At 56.1% G+C, this 21,864-nt stretch overlaps 1 protein-coding gene across 7 annotated transcripts in view; it reads left to right on the top strand.

Annotated features, from left to right (window-relative positions):
- The window catches only part of NACC2 (NACC family member 2), a 73,207-nt gene that overhangs the window by 12,249 nt on the left and 39,094 nt on the right, over positions 1–21,864 (top strand). The window contains exon 1 of one of the 7 annotated variants that reach the window (XM_080562078.1): positions 9,468–9,627. The exons of 1 other annotated variant lie outside the window; for it this stretch is intronic. The gene's annotated coding sequence lies outside the window, so the exon portion shown is untranslated. Of the gene's footprint in view, positions 1–9,467; positions 9,628–12,926; positions 13,266–21,864 lie in introns of those variants that run through there. 5 more of the 7 variants (XM_080562079.1, XM_080562085.1, XM_080562080.1 and 2 more) reach the window with 5 other exon arrangements.

Here is a 21,864-nt window from a genome sequence, read left to right as displayed (position 1 = left end):
GGTCCAAAAGCACACGGCGCGGTGGGAAGCCGAAGCCCTGGGGTGAACCCCTTGGGAGAAGGCACCGCGGTGGCGCGAGAGATGGGCAGGGGGGGGTTCGCTCGCCGGCCTCCCACGACCTTGAACATCTTCTGCATCCTTGCAGCACATGATTCGGGGGAGAAGGCAGGGGCGGGGGAGGCGGCACAGCACCGAAACGTTTGTTCAGCAATTGCCGCAAAAAGAAAACTCGCTTCAATCTGCAGAGATGCCAACTGAATTTTGTTTTGTTTTGGTATTTTGGAGGCGCGCCAGCAGCAGGATGTTGTGAAGTCTTCAGCAGCTACTGCCTGCTTGTTCCATACCAAGCATAACTTTGTATATATTTTTATCGGCAAACTCGGTCCCACGCATCGAGATGTGCAAACAAGAGCCCTGGCTGCAGGGCTGCTCTTGGGAGCGCTGGGGGAACAGAGCCATGTGCCCCGGCTGCTTGCTTAAGTCAGATTTTCAGGAGCTGGCCTGCAAAGGTATCTTTTTTTTTTCCCTGCCAGCTGCCAGCTGCTAAGAGGAATAGCAAGTGGTTGATTTGATTGGAGAGAGGGGAAAAAAAAAAAAAAAAAGAACAAGTTCAGCACCCGTTGGGGTCCCGGCTCCTCCTCCTCGATCCAGGGGAGACCTCAGTGCGGTTGTGGCTGTGATTCTGGAAAGGTTGCGGCGAGTTTAGGGTATTGCTTTTTTCCATTTCATGTGGGGATGAGGCGCGTTTCTGCTTCGTCAGCAGAAGGGGCTGTTCTCTCCCTTGCACAATGGAAAGCCGCTGGGTATAAATAGCCTTTCATGCCTGTCACCTCGGTGACTTTAACGGCGATGCCCTGATTTAAGCCCTGCTTCCAGAGGATGCTTCAGGTGTGCACCATCCCCAGTGGCCTGAGCACATAGTTAAATTAAACGTGTGTTTAAGAGGCAACACGCTAAGCCCGTGTGTTAATGCTTTCCTGGGCTGGGACTGGCACGAGCCGGGGGAGAAGCGGGCCCGCTGCCTCTCTTTAAGCACTACAACTGTCGCCTTCACAAAGGATCAGCGCTCGGAGCAGGGAGACATCTTAAGAGTGTCTGACAAATATATGTACATGCGGGGACCGCAAGCCTTGAATTCCTAACACGGTGAGGCGTATCGAACATGACAGGCGGCCCGGAGGACGGAGCCGGCGCTGTGCCTCCTGCCACGGCGGAGGGAAAGGCCCCAGGTCTCCGGTGGCGTGGGACGGGGACGGCGAGGACACGGGGTCGGAGCTCTCTGCCTTCTCCCCTCCTCGCCTCCTGCCTCCCCACGGAGAGCTTCAGAGGAAGCAGGAGCTCGCCGTGTGCCGGTTGTGTTGCAGCACCAGCATCACCCAGGTCGGGAGGTGCTGTCCGTGGAGTAGCAATGCTCTGGGGACAGCTCGGGCCACCGAGGACATAGGCTGAGAGGTGCAGAGTCCTGACCTGCCTCAGCCTCAGCAACGGGAATTTGGGGCCGGGCCGGGCTGGGTGAGAGCACCCTGAGGGGTGCCCAGGTCCCACCTCATCCTGTTTGCCCTGCCTGCACCCTGGTTTTCCCTTTGTTCCTCAGGGAAGCGTCAGAGGTGACTATGGACGCCTTTTTAAATGTTCGTCGTCACATTATCCATCAGATACATATTTACAATCATTCATTAAATTAGGATGTACGTTTCATTCTTCTTTCTTGGAATATTAATGCCTACTCCTGGCTGAAATGCCATATGAATATTCATTAAAAAATCAATCAATTCCTGTGCCAGGAATGATGTCATCTGAGCAATAACTGAGGCAGTAATCGAGCATGCTATGAAAAAACGATGAATGCCGTCAGATCTAATGTTTATTGAACCTCGTGTGGGTAAATCACGTAGGGTTTTTTCCACGCTTCCCTGTGCGCAACCAGGCCCTCTGATTCCCTCGGTGCCGACCAGGAGCGGCAGCACCTCAAGCAGGTATGTGTTGTCCCGTGGTGATGGACAAGCCAGGGACCGGGCAGGACGTCGTGTCTCTGCTGAGCTTCCAAGGAGGAGAAGATCAGAATTAAATCCCCCTTTAACAGTGGGGAACAAAAGCTCTCAAACTATTGTGGGAAATCTGGAGAATTAATAGGCTGAAGTCTTCTTTCCAGTAGGCCTCGGGCTGGTGGAGTTTTCTCACCACTCGCAGCATTGTCCAGAGAGAGAACAGAACAAAGAGTAACGCCGCGCTTCAGGAGCGATCACCGCTACTCGAAAATTTCTCAAATTGAGATTTTCCCTACAATAGTGAAGTGGCTGTGCCAACGTGCGGGCCCTGACTGCAGCTCCCGTGATAAGATCGTACTGTTTGTGTGGAAAACATTAGGAGTTTTGGCTTGGCTTCAGCAGCGGGAGTCGTTTTGGAAATCTTTTGCGTGCAGTGCACCAAGATTATAGGAGAGGTCATCTTTGGGATCTGCCGTTTTAAAAACCTCCGTCAGCTCTGCAGAACAAATGATGTGGAACGTTTATCCTGGGGAGAAGTTGGTGTGACTGAAACCAAATACCGTAACTCCCGGCTTCCCGGGAGGGCTTCACAGGAGCGGCCTTGCAGTGCCACGGGCAGCTGGGGAGCAGCGGCGAGATGAGGCCCGCAGGTGAATTTCAGCCTCTCTTGTTTTTCCAGGTGCCTGGGGTCTGTGCCCCGTTTTATGGTTGCTTGCAGCTGGCCGTCCCGGCAGAACGACCTCTGCCCGTATCGGTATGCAAATGGGAAGGCGCTGCACGATGCAGTGTGTTTTCTCCTGCCCTGCTTGTCTCTCAGTACAAAAGTACTGGCCAGCCCAGACCTGCTGCTTTAGCTCTCCACATGCCAACATTACTAGATAAAATCTTTGGTGAGTGTCAGTGCTAGTGTGAGCCCGTTTCCAGGGGTGAAACAGCTTCTTCCCTGCAGCATCTGATGGGGACACCAAGCACGGGCCCCCTGGGCTTGCAGCCCGCCCTGAGCCAGGGGTGCTGTTTGCTCCTCCAGCACCCAAATACCGCCTGGGAGCCGCCGCTGCGACACGAGCGACTCGCTGTACCTGCCGCATCACAGGCGTTTCAAGCCCAAATGTTCTTCTGCAGAAAGGAACGGGGAACACAGACCAATTATACCAGTCTGTCATTTACGTGCTTAACTGGCAAAAATTAACCGCCTGACTTCACCCCGGGCAGTTTTACCTTCCTGCTGGTGATGGGGCTGTCTCCTGCAGCACGGACACAAACCCACCTGGCCAGCATTACTTGCCCCTCCAAATGCACCCCAAGCTGCCCGATTTTAAGCATTTTGGTTGTGTGCATCTAAATCACAAAACGGTGAGGGATGGAAGGGAATCTTTAGGGAGAGGCTGAACACCCTGCAGTTAGTGGCTCAGTGGTCTCTTTTGGGCTTTTTAAGTTAATTGGAATTGCGGTTCAAGAAAGACATTGAAAAAGTGTTGGCTGTGTCAGCAACATGCTGCAGGGAGTTGGGGTGCGAGATACATCATCGGTGCTGCTCCGTGTCCCCAAAAGCCCCAGACTGGCAGCAAACACCCCTCTGCACTACACGGGGACACAGAGCCCAGCCCACACTCTGCTCCTTTCCCGAGCTTCGGACTCCTTAGAGCAAACAAATGACCCCAAATACAACACAACGCAGCAAGAGCCAGACCTGCCACATATCACTGCGGTCAGCGGGCGGTTTGGCAAGGCACTCACGCTGTAGACGTGTTGTCACACGTGTGGGGAGCAGAGAGCACAGCCAGACCTTAGGGCTTGTGGAGGAGAGGAGAGGACTTGTAGGGATGTCCTACAGCAAGCGGCGAGTGCTTCAGGATGGGTGAGATTGAATGCAGGAAGCTGCGTCCCAAAGAGATGCCCAGGCTTCGAGACGGGCCAGGAGGCACGCGGGGAGCTCAGCAGAGCATCGCCAGAAGAGCTGGGGCTGGGAAACAAGCTGGCGAGCTCAGTTCTTTCATTTAACTGAAGAGAAAGTTGAGCAGCTGGGTCCCTGGGCGTGGAAGAAGCATCTGAAAGCGAAGGTATTTTAATCTCGTGAATTGTGCCAAGTCAAATTAAATAAAATTTCTGAGCAGTAAAGGCAATTAACCATCAGGATCATTTACAAGAAGAGGTATCTATCCACAAACACTTTGCATCTTCAAGATGAAAGTAGATATTTTTCTGAAAAATTTGTTTTAATGCTGCTCCTGGGAGAGGAGCCTGCAGCCTGTGTACAGGGAGGTCGGGAGCTGCGGTGCTTCCTTCCAGCATCGGAGCCCAGGAAATTCAGCAAACCGAGGCATTCAGCCCCTGGTGTGTGAATTAATGCAGCCAAAGTGAAAATGCCTCCTGGGGCCAGGTTTTCTCTTCTCCTGTTTCACGGTCACTGTACCATTACGTAATGAACGGCTATTTAAAAGGCCAATGATACATTATTTTTGTTATTGTCATACCCTCGTCTCCTGGGAGGCCCAGAAAGGAAAGAAGCAATGCCAGGCACTTCTGGAGCAATTCTCATGACAGGAGCTCAAGGCTTTCTGCATGTACAAAGAAGTAAAGCCTTTTTACACACGACCTTGTACCGGCTTAGTCAGGACAATGCAGACCCCTTGGAGGCACTCCCAAATTCTGTTTATTTTAACTTATTCCTAATCATTTTAATGTAAAACAATAAGCCTGGCCGTAGTCCAAACAACCGCCGCTCGCAGCGTGCTGTGTATCGCTGAGATGCCTGTGCCTTGCCTTGCTGCTCCGCAGAAGGAGCTTTATTTCTAAAAACCAACGACTGTTACAGTCCAGTTCTCGCCGGGCAGAGCCTTGTTCCGCGAGCGACTTCTCTGTGTGAGTGGCGATGCAGGAGGAGGCCCTGCCCGGGAGCTGCAGGAGGCACCAGGCCACGCTGCCCACGCTCCCTGCCCGGCACCGCGCGGGCTGGAGGGCCCGGCCTTCACGCCGAGGAGGGACAACGCCGCGGGGAGGCTGGCAGGCAACCATCACTGCCCGGAGTGAGACCCCCGGTGCCCCCGGGGGGGAGATTCACTGCGGCGGGGTTGAAGCTTTCCCAGTGAGATCCGTGCCGGCAGGGCTCCCTGATGGGAGCGGGGCCTAGCTCCGGGGGGGGAAGCGAAATGAAGACACCACGGGGCAGTCGAGGAGCAAAAGACGAAGGCTGCAGAGCGGCCGGATGGATTCCTGTCATGGTCCCGGGTTGCCATTTAACCTCTCTATCTCCAGGTCCGAAGGGAGAGGCGGGCGTAGTGCCTAACTGCAGGCCCATTTCGAGCTTCGTGGCTGAGCGGGGTGTAACTGGGTGCCTGCACTGCTCCCCATGGCCAGAACCTGTGTGTCTTCCCACAGCAAACCCCCGGGATCCCACACTTTCCTCCCTTCGGGTGGCCGGGCTCTGCGCAGGGACGTGTAAGGCTGTCCCTGCTCTTGCAGGCTGGAGCGGGGCACCCGGCACTCATCACCCGGCCAAGCTCACCTGTCTGGTGCGGTGGGGAGAGGAACAGGCAAATCCCTCTGCCATAAACAAATAAAATATGTAAACAAGGGTTTCGGATACATTTTGCTTTGCCGTTTACTGCTCTCCATGATGGTATGTTAATCCCCATGCACTTTGCACGGCTGTAATACAGCTGCTGTGTCCTCTCCTCTCGTATGAATACCAATTACGCTGAAGTGTTAGCTAAATGTACCATCAAAAGAAAGGTTTCTGGTAGCAAGTAATTTTCTCTCCTTTCCAGATTGCCTTGTAGTTCACAGTGCAAGACAAACACCGGTTGCACGTATTGGACTAAGTAGATAACGCTTTTTCTACCCACAAAGCAAACTTGTGTCCCAGCTACAAGAATGCGTCCTGTTACGGCAACGGATCTGGTTTTCAGCCCTCTGAAGGTGTGAGGATTGGAAAGATCCTGTGGGTCTTGTTCATTATGGAGTTTGCTTGAAAGCCACACCTCTACGAAACGAGTTGGTTTTCCCTGGGTTTGTTCAGAGTCGTGGTGCAACACGATTTTGCCATAGGCTCCCTGGCAGCTCCAGGTGGGGTACCCAGGCAGCCCAGCTCCCTCGTGCAGGTGTTTAGAAGTAAAGCTGGGAAGCGCCATAAAGAGAATCTCAACTACCCTCAGTGTCCTTCCAGGCTGGGATTTGGAGAGGGAACAACATCTTCTCTAAAGCCTTGCAGTGGATGGCTAACGTTTAACATGAGAGCCGCAGCCAGGAAGGGTTAACGCAGATGTGCCGTGCTGCAGTTTTATTTCCTATGCTGCACTAACTACTGTTCAGATGGAAAAAAAATAAAACGTTAGCTTGTCTCCTGCAAGAATGTAAATGTTGGGTGTTTTATCAAGTGATTTCTTCAGCCCTCAAGCCGTTCTTCAATTTGAAATGCTTGATTAAAAAAAAATGCAGGGAAGAGAGAGAAAGAAAGAAAATATTTTCGTCAGCCCAAGAACACTTTGCAGACATTACGGAAAATGTTGCCTATTTTGTTTCCTCTAGTCTCTGAACCAATCTTTTGCATTAAATTCAGCACAGTAGTAAATAAACATGTTTTCTCTAGCCCTGGAGCCATTCTGAGACATCAAATGGTACTTAAGAAATGTTTCTTTCTCCATCACAGAACGTTTTTAAAATGCCCATGGCTGAAGGGAGCAGCGGCGGTCTCCGGGCTGGCGCATTAGCAGGCTTCCTGCTCTCCTCCAATGCCAAGGGAAGGCCCTGAGCAAGCCGCATTTTCTGTCCCACGTAAGCACCCGGGGAAGGGCAGGACTTCCCCAGCCCCCCCCGGCTGCTCCGTGCCCCCGGGGTGGGCTGCGCGCCCCGTTTGCCCCCCGTGAGCCAGCGAGCGGGCGCCTGGGTGGGTACAGACAGACCTGGAGCATCGCGGTGAGATCCCTCAATGAAGCACGGGGAAGAGGAGCGGGGAATGTCACGTTTAAGGGGACTAGGATTGCTTTATCTCCGAGCGCGGTATGGGGACATATTTCTCATGCATCATTTCTAAAAAAAAACAATTTTATCTTGCGCAGCAAAGAAAATGTGTTTGTCCTGACCTGACACTGTTTTTTAAAGTGTCGAGTGCTAATGAAATTCCTCAGCCTTGAGCAGCTCTAAGGATCCGATGTTGATTTTTAAAATATGGGGATATTTCTTTGCAGATTTTAAGGCAGCCTCAAAATGATAAATGTGTGAGAGAAAAGAAACTTCCAGATTCAAAGAAGTTCTGACACAATCTTATATGCAAAGCAGACAGAAAGAGGCTCATACTTTAAAGAGGTTTTTGTTATTCCTTTGAAATTTATTTCGAAGGCATAGGGCTAACACTGCTCACTTTAATCATGCAAATAGGTTCACTGATTTTAATGCTTAGGGCTTAGAGAAGCAAGAAAACAAAACAAGACTTTTTAGGCTGTAGAGTGAAATTTGGAATGAAAATTTCCTCGTGTTCCCAAGTCTCGAGCAGTGCTACTTTGGATAATTCTGCTTTTCTTTGTGATGCTTCCAAGGCTTTTTGTGGCAGGGAAACGGCGCGGAGGAACGGGGCAGAGCTGGAGGCAGCCGGCAGAGCCGAGGCCGTGCACACGGGGCCGGCCGGGCTCTAGCCCGCGATTGCAGTTAGAGGTCAGCGCAGGTGTCAGCTTACTGCGGACGCTGAAGTCTGGGCTGCGGGACTTTGTCAAAAACAAATTCCCCTGCGATTTATGGGGAGGCAGCATCCGTGCTCTCGTGCCAGCGCCGCAGCTCGCTCGCCCCTTCCCCAGCGAGAGCAGGTGCTGCACACGTTCGCTCCAAGCCCCGTCCCTTGGGATGCTGGGATCCTGCCAGTGCCCCCCGCCCCGGGGGAGCCCCCCTGTGGGTCGTGCCCCCTCCGCGGGACCTTTGCACAAGTGTTCATAGGAGCAGGGCCCAGACTGGGGAACGTGCCCAGGACCGACTGTGATAGCACAGGTAGGAGCAAATGAAAGCGGGAAGTCGTAGGTGGCAAGACAGACTTAATGACAAAAACAAACCAGATAAGGTGCTGGGAAACCACCGCGCTGGCTTTGGTGGTGGCAGCAAACGGGATTGCTGCAGACAGCAGGTAGTCCAGGGCTGCGACCTGGGGACACGTGCAGGTTGCGCCGTCCTGTCCTTCAGCGCGACCTCCGAGCGAGTCCTGCAGGATTTCCTCTCCGAGGGGACAGCGCTGGAGCTGGCCTGCACGTGGGAGCTGCGCTGGAGCATCCCAGCCACCGAGCACGGCCATGCGGCGCTTGGGGCGGCTCACGAGCTCCTGCCTGGTCCCCGATCCCCGATCCCAAAACCACAAATGTCAGGTGAGCGATGGGCACAGGTGAGGGGGCAGAGCAGCGAGTGCCCCCTGCACCGCAGCCCACCTTGCCACAGGAAACGGCCCTGCGAGCGCTGCCGGCAGGTGGGCTGTGCCGTGCTGCGCTGCGCAATGCACTGCAGTGCTGTGCCGTGCTGCGCTGTGCAATGCAGCGCAGTGCTCTGCTGTCCAGTGCCATGCAGTGCGGTACTGTGCTGTACCGTGCCGTGCCATGCCGGGCTGTGCTGTGCAGTCCTGTGCAGTGCCGTGCCATGCCATGCTGTGCAGTGCCGCGCTGTGCCGTGTAATGCAGTGCTGTGCAATGCAGGGCAGTGCAGTGCCGTGCTGTGCCATGGCATGCTGTGCTGTGCCGTGCTGTGCTGTGCAATGCAGCGCAGTGCCGTGCCGTGCAGTGCCGTGCCATGCCATGCTGTGCAGTGGCGTGCTGTGCCGTGCAGTGCTGTGCCGTGCAATGCAGGGCAGTGCAGTGCCGTGCTGTGCCGTGCAATGCAGTGCTGTGCTGTGCTGTGCTGTGCAATGCAGCGCAGTGCAGTGCCGTGCAGTGCCGTGCCATGCCATGCTGTGCAGTGGCGTGCTGTGCTGTGCTGTGCTGTGCCGTGCAATGCAGTGCTGTGCTGTGCTGTGCTGTGCAATGCAGCGCAGTGCAGTGCCGTGCAGTGCCGTGCCATGCCATGCTGTGCTGTGCCGTGCTGTGCTGTGCTGTGCTGTGCCGTGCAATGCAGTGCTGTGCTGTGCTGTGCCGTGCTGTGCAATGCAGTGCCGTGCCGTGCCGTGCCGTGCCGTGCAGCACCTTTTCCAGTTTTTAATCCCGGTCCTCACACAACAGCGGGATCCCGCACAGCACCTCCACTCCGCCACACCAGCTCTGTGGGGGGGTCCCAGAACCACCCCCCCCACCCCCACTCCCTTCACACTTTCCCCTTTTCCTTCCCCAAAACCACCTCCGGACGGGGCCTTCCCGAGGGGACCGCAGCCAGCACCGCGCCCCCCCCCCCCACCCCCCTCATTCCCGGGACCGCGACCCCCCGGCACCCCACGGGCGGCGGAGCGGGGCCGGGTGCCCCCCCCTCACCCCCCCCCGGTCCTCCCCCGCCCCCCCCCCCGCCCCTCCCCTCCCCTCCCCCGGCGGGGCCGGCCCGGCGGGGCCGCCTGTGCGCGGCGCCCGGCGGCGCTGGGCGAGGCCGGGGCCGGCCGGGGCGAGGAGCGGCTGGAATCACTTCCTGCCGCCGCTAGGCCCCGGGCAGCGCCGCGCCGCGCGTCCATGGGGCCGGCGCCCCGCAGGTGAGCCCCCCCCTTGCCCCCCCGGCAGCCTTCCTCCTCCTCCTCCTCCTCCTCCTCCTCCTCCTCTCCCTCCTCGCGGGGTTGGGGGGCGCGGCGTGTCCCCGTGGTGCTGGGGGGGGGGCGCAGCCCTTTGGGACCCCCCCCCCACACCACCACCACTCCTGTCCTCCTGGGGATGCGGTGTGGTGCGGGGACCTGGGGGGGGTTATAAGAGGTGGGGGGTTATGGGGGTGTGGGGGGGGGGGTCCCCACGCGTGTCCCGCTCCGTGTCCCCGTCCTGAGGGGGGGGTGCACCCCCTGAGACCCCCCCTGCACCCACCGGGGATGCGGTGTACTGGAGGGTGTGTGTGTGGGGGGGGGGTTATAAGGGGTAAGGGGTTATGGGGGTGCGGGGGGGTCCCCACGCGTGTCCCGCTCCGTGGGCTGCGGGGGGGGGGGGGGGCGCGTTGGTGGTTGGCAGCCGGGGGGCTGCGGGCACACGGGGAGAGGGGGGAGAACTGGGGGGGGGGGGGGCTGCGGAGGAGCAGAGAAACAAAAGCAAAAGGACGGCGGGGAAAAGCCGGGCCGGGTCCGAGCTCCGAGCCTGCCGTGCCATTGCCTCGCGTCCTGCGTAATCGACGCTCTCCGGCACGCCGCTGCACCTTCTCGAGCTGAAATATTAAACGGTAGTAGGAGGCGCGGGCGGCAAACAAACCGGGAGGCAGCGCCGCCTCCTCCCAGCGCCTGCCCTGGAGGATGGGGTCGCGTCGTGGGGGGCTTCCAGAGCCACGGCTTCCCGCAGGAACCGCTTGGGACACGCGGCTCGGGAAGCTCCCCGCTCCACGCGACGCTCCGACGAGAAAGAATAAAGCCAGACGCTTGCTGATTAGTTGAATTTATGTTGCTTGCCTTGCCTGGGACGGTCAGTACATGACCTCAAGGTGTGGATAATGGAGGTAATAATAGTCCGATCTGAAGTAAGCAGCAAATGTAAAATAATTAGGGATCTTGACCTCCTCCTTCTGAGAACAAATGTCCGTCCGCGGTGCGCCGAAGACAGCTGTGGCTATCGTAGGTTCTTTTATTCTCCTGTAGAGGTCTTGTAATTAAGGCTTCTGGGAGCAAAGTTGAGATATTTTGAACGTTAAAGGGTAGGGAGGGATTTCTCAAACTTAGAATTTCTGGGAGAAAACTTCCAGCGCTTGCTAAATAATTCAAACAGTTGGAGAGAAATCAGATTGCAGTAAGTGCATAAACGGGAGGTCTCCGCGTAGCTGCACGGGGCCCGCTGTGGCAAAGCGTGTCGCTTGTCTTTGGAGGAGCCTGGGCACTTGCACGGCTTTCCCAAGGACACCTGTGCTTCCAAACCGTGGTGTTCACGCTCTCTTTTAAACCAAACTTTTGCAGCTGCCAGAACCGAGCCTGCCTGGGAGCGCCCGCCCGGTGCCGCTGGGTTTTGCCGCCGAGGGCACCGACACCGGGTGGGTTCTGGTGCTCCGGGAGCGGGGAGCTTCGTTTCCAGGCTCCTGCGTGGGCAGAGGGCCCCGCGCACCGCCTGGGGGTGGCCGTGGGGTGGTGTCCCCATCCTCGAGTTGCCCTCGCTGGGTTTTTACAGGTTTGGTTTGCTCAGAGCTCCTCCTTCCTTTCTCAGCCACCCTGCCCGTCACCGGGAGATGGGCACGGTTAAATAAGATCCCGTGTCGGGTGAACTCCAACAGCGGCTGCTTACACGAGTCCAGAGAACAGAAATCCTCTCGCCCTGCCCAAGCCCTTCTGCAAAGCTCAGGGGGGGTCGGGCCAAGACCTGGAGCTGCGGTGCTGAGCCACACGGCTCGTGGTCAGCGGCACCGCCGCTGGGTGCACGGGGAAGGGCCAAAAAGCTCCCGCGAGGGCCTGCTCTGTGCAGGCCGGGAGGGGTTTGGGTTTGCTTCAGAGAAACCTCTGGACTTGTGTGTGCTTATCCGAGTCGGGATGCAAACCATCTCGCGCTGGAATGGAAATATTTATTTTAGACCGTCTTATTATAAAGTCAGATTTCCCTGCCAGGCCTTCTGGAGGGCTGGAGCTGGGCTGCGTACCTCTGCAGATATGTACTTTATTTGAAAGCTGGCTTTATTGACATAATAGCACTTAAATTGGTACATGGCTCTCGGATGCGATAGGCGGGCGTGTTATAAAGGATTGTGTGGAACCATTGGATTGTGGATAAACATAGCAAAACAACCCTGCAAAACGATGATGTGACTGTGCCGGTGGTTTGCTCTGTACAATGCCTGTGTTTAAAAATACCCAGGCCTGACAAAATGGGGTTAGAATGAGGCTTCAGCCTTAGGTCTGAGTTTTTCCCAGGTTTTATGAGCCGGGCGGATTTTTAGTGGGACCTGCAGCGGGGAAAACAGCGGGGCTGGGCTGAAAGGAGTGGGTCCCGGGGAGCCCCAGTGATGCTGAGGAGCGCGGGGCAGAAGAACTGAAGGGAAGGGCAGCACTTTGCTTTTGCTTTTCTTTTCTTTTCTAATTTTATTTTACATTTCTTTGAGTCTAGTCGAATGAAATGAAAGAAGCAAAATGCAAACATTCCGCTGAAATATAAAAATAAAATAAAATTTTATCAGGAAAATAAACTGCATTGGAAGTTCCCCAGCGTACCTAACGGCCGGAGAGCTCCGCACCGTGCTGCAGCCAGCCCTGGGGTTGGGCCGGGGGCTTTTTGCCACCTGAGCATCCCGCGGGGTCTGCAGCACCTCGGGAGGTCGAGGCAGGGCCGATGGCCTCCCGCTCTCACCGGGCTTAAACAAGTTTGGATGGAAACACCTCAAGGGCGTGTGTGGCGCAGGGCTCGTCTTAATCGAGCCTGTGCAGAAATTGAGAAATAGGTTAAGCATGCTAAAGAGGGTGAGGCTGTTGGTTTTCTCTACCTGACTTTATTTGCGAAGTGACAGGAATTTTGACAGCCTTTGTGTCTTTTTTAGCAAATCAAGTGTCATGCCAGGTTTGCCTGTGGATGAGATCATTTGCAAAATATGCTTCCCAGCTTGCTTCAGGCATAATTCATTGTGTCAACTGCAATTGCTCATTTGCTAGGAACTGTGATTCATTAGCGATTTTTTTAAGTTCAACTTGTTTTTAAGCAAATGTTTGGAGGCAGAACAGAAAATTAAAAAAAGAAAAAATACATTAAATCCTACAGCGTTTGTACCCACAAATGCTGCCGTTAAGGGAAAACTTGTTAACGTGACACGATCCCGGGCAGGGAGAAGCAGTCCCGGGGAGAGCTCGGCTGGGCGGCGTTGCGCTCCTTTTTGTCATGTGATGGCTCCTAAATGGGGACGGAGGTAATAAAAATCATCCTGCGGGGACAGCCTGTGCCGCGAGGAGCTGCGGGTGGATGGAGGGAGCTCGCCGGGCTCCCTTCCTCGGCCGGAGGGGTCTCGGTGGGCTGAAGCCCCCGGGGACAGCGGCGGGACGGGCGCCTGCAGCTGCTCGCAGGACTTGGGCCACGCGCGCGCCGAGCGCGGTCGTTTGTTCGGTGCGGTGACGGAGACCCTCCGAAGCTCGCCGCCCCTTGCAATGAAGATAAATAGCTCTTGGCACGGGCTCGGTGCTCCATGTGCTCCCAGCGCTGCTTGCAGGCAGCCTGCTTCTGCTTCAGCCTCCTGCAGGTCCTCGCATCAGACTTTTTTTTCTTTTTTAAATTTGCATGTCAAGTACATTTTTATGTTTTCGTTTCCTATCAAGGCAAATATTTCAGTGCATTTTTTCCCTTAGGTGGGTGGACGGGGCGGAGAAATCGCTGCCGCTGCTGCTTCAGCAGCCACCGGCTGCCCTCCAGCAACAAACCGGCGTGGGGGGGGGCTGCATAAACGGGTACGGTTTTCAGAAAAAAAGACGGGTTTTCAAACTTCTGGGCGATTCTGATCTGTCCACTTAAACATAAGTAACTTGGCAGGTCCTACCCCATCCTGACGCAATGATTCTCTACGGGACAGTCTCGAAACGTGCTTTTTCCTCGCTCTCCCCTCCCGGCGAAGCTTCCTGACGTGCCGGGGTGGGGGGGGGAGCGTGGGGTGGCTGCGTGCCCGGCGCTGCCGGCCGGCCGCCGAGCGCGGCGCCAGGAGCGGGCAGCAGCGGCGCGGCGGGGAGGTGGCCCCGTCGGGGTGGCCATATATAGGCACCGGGGCGAGATGCAGCGCCTCGCCTCGCCGTCACCCCGCCGAGATACGGCCGGCATCGGGGTCTGTGAATCGCGAGGGGAAAAAAGGAGAAAAATCCTCCTTCCTCGCGGCGTCCGATCTGGGGCGAGCGGGGCTCTTCGGGATCTGTCGGGCCGGGGGAGGAGACGGATGTGTTTCATCCCAGGGTGTCTGGAGCTGGAATTTCGGCGGCAGGTTGAGGAATAGCGTGTGCGAAGCGTTGCGGGTTAAATGTGACCGAGCTTGTGCTTCGTCAGGCTCGTGGGCCCGATGGCAGCGCAGTTGTGTGGAAAGGGTCCTGTGTTCCGGTGCCAGCGCTGGCTGGGCTCCACGAGCGCGTTCGTATCATGATATCCACTGGGGAAGCATATGGCAGCCTCGGTTATATATATTGTGTGGGGGTACATATTTCACATGCCAGTTCTCGCTGTCATAGGACAAACATTTACGCTCCGATTGTATGAGGCATTAGAAAAACAAGAGCAGGGTTGGAGAATACCATAATTTCCTGCAGAGATGTTGCAAAAGACGCTGTTTAGCGAAGGTACAGCAGTGGCAAAACTGAGGAGCGATAATGTTCCGTCCTCAGTGCTTTCCAGCGTGCCAAGCTGTGAAGGGATTACGCTGCGCAGAGGTGCGAGGTGCAGGTGTGTAAACACGCGGCTGGCGTTTCAGGGCATCCCACGTGGAAGGCAGTGGCCTGACAGAGACGGGGAGAGAGGTTTTGCGCACTTGGAGGTGGCTGGAAGGGCTCGGTTTGGGAGGGCAGAGGCAGCTGCGGCCGGGCAGCGTGGGGCGGGAGGCACCCACCCGCTGCCCCGGCACCCACGTGGCCCCGTGGGCACAGGCATCTCACGGAGGTGCCGAGCTGAACCTTCACAGCCGGTGGGATCGGGGTGCCCACGAGCAGGGGCTCACCCTCCCCGTAGGTGTTTGTTCCCTGGAAGGCTTTCGGAGGGCTGCGCCAGCAGGAGCTGCCTTCGCAGGAGCAGACGTGAGCAGGGTGATGTGCCCTGGGTTACCTTTCGGGATCATGTTCTCACCGCAGACCCAGGTTTCTGTGGTTTGCTAACAGCCGTACAGAGGGTTTGAATGGCTCCGACTGATCTCAGCCCTCCTGACAAGTTTTGACGGACTCCGAAGTAAAAGGCTGCAAAGTAAGGTGACAGTTTTTGCAGCGTGTCTGAGCTGCCGGCCAGCCTCCCGGGCGGGGGCCGTGCCATTTGGTCCCTGCTCTGCACAAAGACAAAGTTGTGTGAAACTTCATCTGCCCGCTCTGCAGCTCCCTCCTCTTCGTACACACAGACGTCATGGGTGCATGCCTGCGCTTACCGGAACATCGCTGCTCAGCTTTAGCTGTCTTCCAGTTAAGAGTAAAGTTTGCGCGGGGGTTATAACCGCGTTCCTCACGTGTGAGCGCCGCCGTGGCCACGGTACCTGAGCCTGCAGAGCAGGGACGAAGCCATCCGTGCACAGGGCCGTGGAGAACGACAGCAGAAAAAAGCCCGTAGCCCGGTCTGGTATGTCACCGGGAATAAATCAGGTGAATTGACAAGTTTAAAATGCTTTTTTTTCCATAAAAGTGTGCCTACCTCCGGTCGTGCTGCCCGGGGCCTGCTAGGAGGCTGAGGCCGCCTGGGGAAGGGGCGCCCGGGCGTGCGATTGTAGCGCTCAGTTTTTGACTCTTGTTTAAGCACAATCTCTGCTCTTAATGCATCATTAACACGGCTTTCTGCATTTCGTTCGTTTCCCATTACAGCCCGAAGTTCTGTCTGTTAATTTTTGTATGTTGATATTTTTGTTGTCAGCAGTTTTTTTTCTTTTTTGAAGCCTGTAAAACCATTAGTGTGAAAGCAGATTAAAAAGATACGTTACAATTAAAATGTTAATGAAATCTGCATCATACAACTTTTGAAACCATTTAGGCATTAATCTTTTTTTGGTCCTGTGTCCATTAACTCTGGCGATTCTTATTCTACACTGACCCCTGCTGAGAGAGCTGCGCTATAATTGGATTTTAAAAGAGTGGGGGAAGAAAAGGAGGGAGAGGGGGAAGCCTTTTAGAAAGCGGAAGCTGGGAGGTTCGCTTCGGCTCTCTGGGGGTGTCTGTAGGAATAAAAAGCCCACGAGATGCGGGGGTCCTGCTGCCCGCGGGGCTGTGCACGGTGAGGGCGTCGCGTCGGGTGGTGGTGAGTTTGCGAGGCCCCTGGAAGAAAGGCGCGTGAGAAGAGCAAATAATTCGCTGCATGGCTTTGTGTTTTCTCCCGTCCTCCAAAATGGTGTTTCTAGAGGTTGAGCGATAATTATTACTAATTATTTTTAATAGGTTTTCTGCAGTTTACACAATATTTGGATGGGGGCCAGTGCGCCCCCCCCCCTCCCCGGCTCCGGGGTAGGCTAAAGAGAAGGGTTGACTAATTCTCGGGCCGTGCAGTGAGTCGAACAACGGGACTTCTTGACTCATCAGACAGCTCCTAGGAACCGTGCCATGGCTTCTCCAGGTCCATGGGCTGCGCCTGGCCGTTCGAGCCCTGCCAAGCCTCCAGCCCATCTAGAACACTCTGTGCTGCTCAGCCCGAGCCGTGCTCGCTTTCTGGGCGCCTTCTCTTGAAGGTTTCTGGCCGTTTTCCTTCTGTGCTAAGAGCTTCCCGTCGCCTGCACCTCTTGCAGGGTGTTGGGGAGGGTTGTGAGCGCGGATCTCCTGGCGAAAGCTTTCTCAGCGCCGGGACGGGGCATGGGCTTGGCAATGGGCTTGGCAATGGGCTGGGTGTGCCGCTGGATGAGGCGGTACCGTGAGGGGATCAGCCATGAAGTCAAAGGATGAGCGCGTCCCGATGAGGGAGCTGGCTGGCAGCCGAGGGGAGCGGCGTCCCAGCCCAGCTCGTGTCTGTGCTGCGAGCGCGGGTTCAGGGAAGCTGCGTGGGAACTGGGAGGTCGCAGGGCAGCGGGTCTGCCCGTGCAGGGGCAGGTGGTGGTGTGGTGCTGAGCAGGAGCCTCCTGAGCCCCCAAACCGTCTGGAGCTGGGACTTCTGCAGGGCCGGAGGGAAAGCGGTGGTGACTGCTTGGGGCCGAGTTTGCGTCCTGTGGAGCCGTGAGCACCGAGCAGGTCCCCACAAGGAATCCCGCGTTGGACGGCGTTGGGTGATCCAGGGGCCGCCTTGAGCTCTGAGCTCGCTGTTCGCGTGCAGCAAAGGGCAGATTTTTAAGTGTTTTATCTCTCCTTTTGAAGTGGGTAAATAATTTAATTTATAACGTTGTTGTTCCGTGTCAAGTGGTTAGGCATCGCCTGAATTTATAACCTGAGAATTCAGGACAAGGATTCAAAGTCATCTCGTGTGACGCGAACCCGAGGGTAACGGAGCGTAGCTCCACCTCGGCGCAGCTCCGTGGGTCAAACGAGCTCGTGACGTCCTGCCGGCCGCGGGCGTGCACACGAGTGCAGCACCCATGGGCGAAGCCCGAGGCTCTTCTGCTGGTCGAGCAGGCTGCCTTTGGCAGGGAGGTGGCAGCAGGCTGTCCCGGTGTGTCCCTGGTGTATCCCAGCCAGTACAGCACCCCCAGGGCATGGGGCCGGCCCCGGGAGGTGCTGGGGGCCGCGGGGGTGTGCGCACCCCTTCCCCTGGGGCACGGGGGCTTCCCCTGCTCTCCCCTGCTCTCTCCCACCTCCGAGCGGTGGCTGGTGCCTGCGGGCAGGGAACAAAGGCGTCGCTGTTGGAAATCCCTGGCTCACTTCAGCGATGTGCAGTCGTAGGCCAAGGAGAGGGAGCAGAACAAAGCGACCCCAAATGTCGTCCCCCCCCCGCGCGCGCTGCTGGCGTGGCGAGTGAGCGCGGCTTCTAGCGAGGTGGGCTTCTGCGCTGCAGACCTGAAAAGAAGCACGCCAGAATCAATACCCGAGCAGCCCAATAAAATCTGTGGAAATTTCATTTTGAGTCACTTCAAGAAATCCAATAACACTCTTTTTCAGACAACTGTTTACTTCTTTCCTCTCTTTTTCCGTTGCGCAACTGTAAACATGTTAACTTTGGCCTCAATCTGCATCTAGTGCTCCGGCTTTGCAGCGCAAGCAGCGAGCAGGATTGCGATACCTGCAGTCAGGGCAGAGCCGAGGCATCTCGGCTCGGCTCTGCGCCGGGTTTCGGACCCACCGGTGCTGGTGATGCTCCTGTTCCCAGCCTGCAATGCCAAGTTTGGCACGCAGGCTGTTTTATAACCTTACACAGCATTGTTGGGGTTTCTGTCCTGTAGCCCTGATGACTGATGGAACGGCCGGGGGGGCTTTTCCCTCGTGTTGCCCATTGTGCTCCCGCCCATCGTGGAGAGGAGCCAGGTGTGCCTGCTTCCAAGGCGTGTGCGCGCTTCCTCCTCAGTGGGCACTCCTGAAGAGACTGGCTGCAAGTTCCCAGCCACTCGATATCTTCGTGAATATTTTCACAGTCAAATTTAGGAAGTTTCCTCGTGTAAGGAGCGATGCAGAGGGAGGACTCGCGTCTGCTGCCTGGGAGCTGCCTGCACAGATAGATCCTTCTCTGCAGGCAGCCCAGAGCTGTTCAGCTTTTATCGAGGCTCCCAGATCTTACCCAGACCACCGGGTAAGGATCGCTCGCTGGACACCGGGTGAGCTCTGGGGCTCGCTTGTGGGCTGCATCTCGAGCGGAGCCTGCAGTGTGAGGCCGTCCGGCTCGGCCGTGCCCCCCGCCGCAGCCTCAGCAGAGCTCGGGGCATCATTTCTTCACGTGGCCACCAGCAAAGCAGGGAGGACCGCTGCAGCTGTACGTGTGTTCGGTGGTGCGGTGTCTGATGGTGCTTTTCGAAGTGATTTTTTCAAACGTCAGAAACATTCCGGTAGCATTTATTACCGTTTTGTAAGGTTTTAAGGTTTTAAATAGTGAAGGTCGTGACTTATTTAAACGGCCTTGAAAAACCAGTGCAGGCCTCCCACCTGCAAAAACTGCTCATTCCTCCTGTGTTGGTGAAGCAGTTTATGAGCTTCCCAACTGGTCTTGAGGCTTGCAGGGGGCAAACCCGTCGCCCACCCCACACTGTCTGCATCGATTCCCTTCCGCAGGCCGGCTGGAGCCGCCGCTGGGTGCGCAGCCCCAAAGCAGAGGTGAGAAACCCAACCACACACCCTCAGCGCTGCGTTCTGCCCCGCCGTGTGCTGGAGACGTGGGTTGTGCTGGCGGGACGCTGGTGTTGCCCACTCTGCTCCGGAGGACGGCGGCTGGGATGCCCGCAGGGGCTTCGCCGTGCAGCCCGCCTCCCGCTGCCTCCCACACCTCCTCGGTCGTGGGGCGAGATGGCTGGGTGGGACGCTGCCCGTCTCTGCTTAATTGAAGTTCACAGCTTTGATATTTGATGGTCTCGTGCAAGGCTTGTCCCAGGAACCCATCTGAACCCCTCCCACCTCTCGATTTTCGTTTGGGGAAGGTTGGCTCCGGTTTGAGCCGCCTGGCTGTAGCTGTAAGGCACGTTACGCGTGTAACACACCAGTCCGTTACCTTCCCACCCGCGTCCCCCATTTGGTGCAGGCAAGAGGGAAATGCTTCGTGCCCACATCCAGGAGCTGCCATGGGGCTGCTGGAGCAGGCGGCCTCCTCCCGGCCCTCCCCTCGTCACGGCCAGCTCCCGGCCCGATTAACACCAGCAGAGGCCTCGGCGGCACCCGGCGAGCTGCTGGGGGACTCGGGGGGCTGCCAGCAGGCAGCTCGGGGTCGGGAGCATCCCAGACAAAGTGTCAGGGGTTGTAGGGTCCCCATTTCCAGCGCCCGCAAGGGGCTCTGCGGCCTACTGGGGGTGTCACGGGCATGGAGCCGCGCTGCCACCACCGGCCCGGTGCGGGGAGCGCGCCCGAGCTGATGCGGCGTGCCTAATTGTGTTACGGCTTAATTTGTGGCTCCTTGCTTAACTCGCGGAGAACATCAGAAGCTCTTGTGAAATCTAATGTGCTGTAGCATCGGCACAGGAAAAAGCTCTGCCTTCTGTGAAGCCAGACTGTTGCAGCGTAATTTGTTTTGTAAGATTTTGAAAGGCGGTGTTGCAATATGTAACAGTAGAATAGTGGGAAGATGGTCAGGTGGTTCTGAGGACTTCAACAGACAGATTTCATGTCTGTGTGTTTTTGCAACACCTTTCTATAAAGGGAAACATAATTTAAAATATGATTACTTAGTGTTGTAACAGTCTTCTCAAACGTTTTTGCATTATGCAGAGATCATTATCAGAGGCTGATATTAACTTGCAAAGAATATTATGCAAATCACTCTCCTGTTCTTCTAAAAAGAAATTTCCTTCATAATGCAAAGCGTGACAAAAAAAAATTGTGCAGAAGCTTTTGGCAAAATTACATTCAGAAGATGTAACAGTTTTTCTGCTTACTAGCACAATCCATTTGTGCCTTTCTGCTGGATTTTCTCAACTCAAGCTGATAAACTATGAATTTTAAAACCAGGGCAGGGTTGCGCGAGGGGGGGATATTGTACCTCGTGGGTTCGGGGAGGGAGGGGGAGAACTCGTGTGCTCAGGTCATTGCTTCAAGCCCCCGTGAATGGTCGCTGTGGGCTGTGGCAGTGATCGGCGTGGGGCTCGCGTGGCTCTGAGCGTCGAGCTGAGCACCAGGCTGCAGCCACCAGCGCACATCGAGGGCTCAGGCACATCGAACAGCACCAGATTCCCCAAATTCCAGCACAGCGCACGGCGTGGCAGCCTTGGCGGCCTGTCGCAGGGTGAAGCATCCCCAGCGAGGGGCAGTGGGAGGCGTCCACCTGCGGCCCGAGGGCTTGTCCTGCCCCGAGCCGCTCCAGCCCTGCCCGCTTCGTGTTTCTGGGCATCAGCACGTTCCTGCAGGAAACCCCAGCCCTTGCTGAAGTCACGGTGAATTGGCCGCCGACTTCATCCCTCCTCCATTATTTTTTTTGTTGGAAACTCCTTGTATCGGTTCAGAGCTGCTCCTGATGCAGAAACCAGACTCCACTGGGTCGTTCTATAGGTATCGGATGTTCTGCTGTATGGATTGATTGACAAAAATAGACCCTAATGAATATTGTAACCAGCTCATATGGCTAAAATATTTACAGGCTGTGGATGGCAGCGGGTGCTGAAAAAGTTGATTCACTGCAGAACCCCGTTTTTCAGGCACTTCAGATCATTTTGAAAAACCGTAGCCTTTGTCCTGAAATTTCTTTAGGCATTTCTCAATACAAATGCGATTGAGAAAGGTCAGTAATATTCAGAGATATATATTGAATTATCCTGTCGTAAAACGGCAGAGTGAGTTTTCACCAGCATGGGAAATTTTCAGACTATTTTTTTTGTCTGGTTAGATAACTCAATATTTTAGAATCAAACCAAATTAGATAAATAAGCTGGAAGTCATAGTTAGCATTCATCAAGCAACTTAGGCTGGATGCTCAGGCACCGACCGACTCCACCTCTAGCTGCAGGGTTTCCCCGTTATGAGCGGGTGAATACTAATCCTTGTTCCTGCTCTGCTGCAGTGTGCAGAGGAGCAGATCCGTCGGGGCCCGTCCATCTCGGAAGGACGCGTGTGCGCCGGTGCTCAGCCGGGTGCCACCGCCTGTGCCGGGTAGCACCGCTCAGGAGAACTTGTGGCACCCCAAAAGTGTCTGCGGGGTGCAGCTGCTGCAGTGGTGAGGGGTGACAGGGGCAAGGGGTGGCAGCAGCTGGCCTGTGGTCGGCCCCGGGCATTTCCCTGCAGCCTGTTTGCTGAGTTTCGGGGAAAAGAGTGTTTGGTTTGGGTCTTTTTTTGTTTTGTTTTCTTTTGTTCGGTTTGTGTAAAGGGTGAATCAAAGCGGCGAGGTGTTTTGTTCTAACCGCGGTGGCAGGAAGGAATATCTGATCTTCGGGGTTTTCGTTTCCTGGATGTTTCCCCTCGCAGCGCGGGTTTGTCGGGGGAGCTCTGCGGAGCGCGTTTCTGCGAACCTCTTCCTGGTGTCCCCTTGAAAACGGTGACGCTGCCACGCACACGTCCAAGCACAGCTCCAAGCCTCCCCGTTTCTGCTCCAAGGCTCTTCTGGTGGCACGTGCTCATCCCGCGGTGCGGGTTGGG

The sequence above is a fragment of the Anser brachyrhynchus genome (assembly GCF_964034855.1).
Source record: "Anser brachyrhynchus genome assembly, chromosome: 19".
In the NCBI taxonomy this organism is placed as follows: domain Eukaryota; kingdom Metazoa; phylum Chordata; class Aves; order Anseriformes; family Anatidae; genus Anser; species Anser brachyrhynchus.
This window is presented reverse-complemented; position numbering and strand designations above follow the sequence as displayed.